This window comes from Chrysochloris asiatica, unplaced genomic scaffold (assembly GCF_000296735.1).
Source record: "Chrysochloris asiatica unplaced genomic scaffold, ChrAsi1.0 scaffold00136, whole genome shotgun sequence".
NCBI classification, from domain to species: domain Eukaryota; kingdom Metazoa; phylum Chordata; class Mammalia; order Afrosoricida; family Chrysochloridae; genus Chrysochloris; species Chrysochloris asiatica.
Window position 1 is genome coordinate 6049939 of NW_006408654.1, and position 6141 is coordinate 6056079.

The following is a 6141-nucleotide window of genomic DNA, read 5'->3' on the forward strand; positions in this document are numbered from 1 at the left end:
TAACAACAATAACATATAAATCTCTTGGTCAATTTCAAGGTATGATGTTTCCCAGAGTAGTGACTACTGACTTACCTTTTCTAGGTAGGCTACAGACACTTTATTTGCATCAGAGGCTATATTCATTGTATTTGCATAGTCTATTGACCTATTTCAGCAAGGTGTATATGAGTCACGTGGCAGAGAGCAGCTCACAGCCAGAGAAAAATTATCAAACCACAAGTTGTTTAGAGCTTACCCAAATGTCAATCAACCTGAACAAAAATAACAGGGTAGAAAACTAAGGCAAAGTTTACTCCTCATGTCTTATGGGGAGGGGCGGGGATCTCCCAATTTGTTTTTCCAAAGAACCAAGGCAAAGGGCCACAGAAAGAAGCATATTGCATTATGAAATCCGTGTGTAATGTTGAATAAAGGAAGCATGGTGACTGTGAACACAAGGTTAGTGGTTCAAGCCCTCCAGCCTCTCCATGGGAGAAAAATGAAGCTTTCTCTTTGAGCAAAGATTAATAGCCTAAGAAATTCTATAACATTGCTGTGAGACTGAACTAATTTGAAAACACTTAACAAGAACAACAATGCTACATAAGGCCCCCTCTTGGTGCTGTGGTTAAGCAATTGACTGGTAACCAAAAGGTTGGTAGTTCAAACCCAAACTCACCAGCACCTCTGTGGGAGAATGATTTGTCAGTCGGCTTTCAAAAAGAGTAAAAGCCCATTGCCATTGAATTGATTATGACTCAGCAACTCTGTAGGATAGAGTAGAGCTTCCCTATAGGGTTCCAAAGCTATTATATTGATGGAAACAGATTGTCACATCTTTCTCCTTCAGTACAGCTGGTGGGTTCAAACCTGTCAATTACCAGTGGAGTGCTTAACCAACGTGACACTAGGACTCCTTATACAAAGATTACAGACTTGGAAACCCCTCTGCCCTATAGGGTTGGTATGAGTCAGAATCAACAAGATAGCAATGGATGTTTTATTTTATGCTGCATAATGTCTTTGTTTTGAAAGAGTTTGCTTAAATGTTTATAATTGTTATTGTTACGTGCCATCAAGAGTGTTCTTACCTCATAGTGACCCCTTATAGGCTTTCTGAGGAGCAGCTGGTGACTTGGACTGCCCACCTTGCTGTTCAAACTGACCTTGTGATAAAGTACTTGTCTTACAGCACCTCAGAAAGACTCATAACTGCTAAAGTGTTTTAATCTGCTAGTGTTTGAATTATAATCAGTTATTGCTGGTGTGGCACTCAAGGATGAACACTGGTATGTTCATCGAGAGGTCGATGGTTCAAACCCACCAGGTACTCTTTGAAAACGCTATACAGGGTCACTGTGAATCAGAACCGAGTTGCTGGCACTTAACAACAACAACTGCATAGCAACTTATTATCTAGTAATATCCAGTGTGCTATTATTTATAACTTTGCAGAGGAAATAGTTTATATAGAAATTAATTTTGCTCTCTTCTCTTTGGACTTTTTACTAGGTAATGCAGACATTCATATAGAGATGTACGATAAATACAGTATTATGTAACTTGTTCCTGATAATGTCTTTATTACTATTACAGGGAAAATAGAGAGTTGGAGTTGAGCTTGGGGGTTTTCTTTTTCCATCAGCATGAAACAGAGAAGGAAATATGACATGCTGGTATATAATATCTCTTTACAACATAGACAACCTGTCACCTAGGATTTGATGCACTTTGCATGTCAGTGTTTTGCTTCTTTAGTGTCAGTCACAGAACAGTTCAGGCTCCCATGTGATGGGAAGATTCCACTATTAATCTCAGCCACCTTCTTACTAAGAAATGTTCTATTGTCAATCAGTCATTACATTTCCTTATTTTTTTGAAGGATGATGTTATTAAACAACTTGCCTTAAGCCAAAGAAGGTATCAGTTGTAAAGCCAAGGCAGAAATACCAATTCTTAATTCATACTTGTATCAACAAGTCTTGCTTCTATAAAGGAACTTTTCTCCTTTGCCAATTGAAGTTCAGAACTGTTACCAAAAGCAATTCCAGAGGAAGTTCTTATTTGTCTGTTTTCAGATGCTAGAAATTGTTTTGTTGTTGTTAGTTCAACTCTTTTTCTAATTTTTAAAAGGTTCTAAACCTGACACCATTCGCCTTTCTAAAGATGTCCAAAAGGCTATCACCCAGCTAAAAGAGACATTAGTTAAATCTCCTGCTTTAAGCTTTCCTTATAATCACTTAGACATTTCACTTTATGTCCACGAGACTTCTATCAATACTCTAGAAGTTCTCAGTCACATACATGGAGAACAGCAGAGACCCATGAATTATTAAAATATCCAACTGGACCCTGTTGCTTCAGGCTTCCCTCTTTGCTTTAGAACAGTGACTGTAACAGCAAGGCTCATGGACACCATAGGAGATAATTTTAGGAAATTTTCTTGATGTTTATGTCCCTTAAAAATGTCAGTAATTATAAGTGCAACAGTAACCTAACAACTTTCAGCCAAAAAACTGACTTCTTATGAGATTCTTCTTTTAGCTGCTTCTAATTTTTGGTGCAAAGGATCTCTGTGAGCGTAGTAGTTACCTATCAGGCTGCAAACTGCAAGGTCAGTAGTTCAAAACTACCAGTTGTTCCATGGGAGAAAGATGAGGCTTTCTGCTCCCATAAAGATTTACAGCCTTGGAAATCCTGTACAGTGTCACTATGAGTCAGAACCGATTCCACAGCACATAACCATCACCACCAATATTTAGTTTAGAAGAGGATGTGAAACAAGAGACATCAATGCTGATTTATGGATCTTGGCGGAAAGTAGAGCATATCAGTAAGGTGCTTACCTATGTTTAATTGACTATGAAAAGGCTTTAGTAGATTTTTCTAACAAAAAAAATTATGGATGATATTGAAAAGAATGAGAATTCCAGAATACTTAATTGTGCTCATGAGGAATCTATACATACACCAAAAGGCAGTCATTCTAACAGAAGAGGGAGCTCCTAAACAAAATCCAAACCCACTTCTGCTGAGTCAATTCTGACTCATAACAATGCTATAGAATTACTCGATGGAGTTTCCAAGACAGCAAATCTTCATGGGAGAAGACAGTACCATATTTCCCCTTCAGAGCGGCTGGTGGGTTAGTAATGCCAACTTTATGGTTAGCAGCTCAACATTTAATCCAATGTGCCATAAATTCAGAAAAGGTGTCTTTCAGGGTTGTATCCTTTTATTACACTGATTCAGTTTATATGCTGACCAATAACAGAGAAACTGGATTATATGAAGAAGAATGTGGCATCAGATTTGGAAGAAGTCTCCTTAATAACCTGAAATATGCAGAAGATAAAACCTTGCTTGCTGAAACTGAAGACTTAGAGCATTTATTGATGAATATCAAAGACTACACCACAACATGATCACAGACTATACCTCACAATTTGATCAATAAGCAGCACCATGGTAAGTAGGGAAAATATTGAAGTTGTCAAGGATTTCACTTTATTTGAATCCACAATCAATGCCCATTGAAGCAGCAGTAAAAACAAAAAAAAATCCAGTGATGTATTCCATTGGGGAAATCTGCTGAAAAAGATTTTTTTTTTTTTAATGTTAAAAAGCAGAGATCACTTTAAGGACTAAGGTACATCTGCACCAAGTCATGTATTTTCAATTATATTATATGCATGTGAAAGCTTGCCATTAACTAAGGGAGACTGAAGAAAAATTGATGCATTTGAATCATGGTGTTTGCAAAGAATATTGAATATATCATGGACTGCCAGAAGAATGAACAAATATGTTTTGATGTACTCCTGAATTTGAAAGATATTTTCATAACCTATCAGCTATCATGGAAAACAGAGATCATGATGAAACAGTTCAGCAAACGTCTTTAAACAAACCTACCTGAAGTTGTGTTAGATAATAGAATGTTGTTAGGTCAGTTCCGACTCATAGTGACCTTATGAGACACTACCCAGTCCTGCTCCAATCTCTTAATCACTGTTACGCTTGAGGCCATTCCTACTACCATGGTGCCAATCCATCTTGTTGGGGGTCTTCCTGTTTTTTGCTGACCTCCCTGTTTGCCAAGTATCTTGTCCTTTTCCAGGGACTTGTTGTTGTTGTTGTTGTTGTTGTTGTTAAGTGCCATCAAATCGGTTCCGATCCATAACAACCCTGGATAGGGTTTCTGAAGAGCAGCTGATGAGCTTGAACTGCCAACCTTGCAGTTCAAACAGCTTTGCAGTCTGGCACATTAACCCACAGTACTACACCAGGACTCCAGGGACTAGACCCTCCTAATAATATGAAAGAGCACTCTAGTTGTACTTCTTCCAATATAGATTTGCTTGTTTTTATGGCAGTCCGTGGTACTTGTGATATTCTTCTCCAACACCATAACTCAAAGGTATAAATTCTTCTATGGTCTCCCTTATTCATTGCACAATTTTCACATGCATATAAGGCTACTGAAATTATCATAGCTTGGGTCAGGTGCACCTTAATACTCAAATTGACATCTTTGCTCTTGAACACTTTAAAGAGGTCTTGTGCAGCAGGTATGCCTATTGTGATATGTCATTTTATCTCTTGACTATTGCTTCCATGGGTGTTGATGGTGGATCCAGGCAAAATGAAATCTTTGACAATGTCAATCTTTTTTCCATTTTTTGTGATGTTATTTATTGGTCCAGTGGTGAGGATTTTTGTTTTCTTTACATTGAGGCGCAACCATTATTGAATGCTGTGGTCTTTGATCTTCATCAGTATTTTAAGTCCTCTTCACTTTCAGAAAGCAAGGTTGTATCTTCTGCATAATTTCTGGTATTCTCTGCTTTCAGACAAGATCCATCTGAAGTCAGCAATGATATGCCTCATTTCACATTTTCATCTAAATCCAGTTTGAATCTCTGGCAGTGCTTTGTCGATGTATTATTGCAATCACTTTTTAATTATGTATAGCAGAATTTTACTTGCATGTGATATTAATGATATTATCTAATGATTTCCACATTCTGTTGCCTCACTTCTCTTTGGAATGGGCAAAAATATGGATTTCTTCACATCATCAAGGTACCTGCCTTCAAAATGTATTGGCATAGCATTGGCCTCCAATGCTTTATCAGTTTGTTGAAAGATTACAATTTGTATTCCATCAATTCCAGAAACTCTGTTTGTTGTCAATGCTTTCAGCTTACCTTTGACTTCTTCCTTTAGTATCATTTGTTTTTGATCATAAGCTACCTCTTGAAATGGTTGAACATTCACCATTTCTTTTTGGCACAGTGATTCTGTGTATTCCTTTCATATCCTTTGGATGCTTTCTGAGTCATTTAACATATTGCCCATAGAATATTTCACTACTTCAATTGAAGCTTGAATTTTTCCCCCTCAATTCTTTCATCTTGAGAAATGCTGACCATGTTCTTCCCTTTTGATTTTCTAACTGTAGGTCTTTGCATATTTCATTACAATATTTGACTTTATTTCTTTGAGTAGCCCTTGAAGTTTTTCTGTTTTCCTCTTTACCTCTTCACCTCTTCCATTTGCCTTAGTGTCTTTTTGCTAGATAGCAAGTTTCAGAGTCACATCTGTCATTTATTTTTGTCTTTTCTTCCTTTCTTGTCTTCTTAATGACAGTTTGCTTTCTTCCTGTGTGATGTTCTTGATGATCTCTCACTTCTCTTCTGATTTTCAGTCAATAGGGTCTAATACATCAAATCTGTTTTTGAGATGCTCTCAAAATTCAGTTGGGGTATTTTTAAAGTCATATTTTGGCTTTTATGTAGTTGTTTTAATTTTCCTCACCTCAAGCTTGAACTTGCATATGAGCAATTGATAGTCTGTTCCACAGTCTGCCATTAGCCTTGTTTTCACCTATGGTATGGAACTTTTCTACCATCACTGTCCACAGATGTAGTTAATATATATACAATATGTATTTTATCTGGTGAGATCCATGTATATAGTCATCTTTTATATTGTTTAACAAATATATTTGCATTGAAGAAATCACTGGGTTTGCAAAATTCTATCATGAGATCTCCAGCATCATTTCTATCACCAAGGCCATATTTTACAAGTACTGTTTCTGTCTCTTAGTTTCTAAACTTTGCATGCCAATCACCAATAAATACCAATATATCT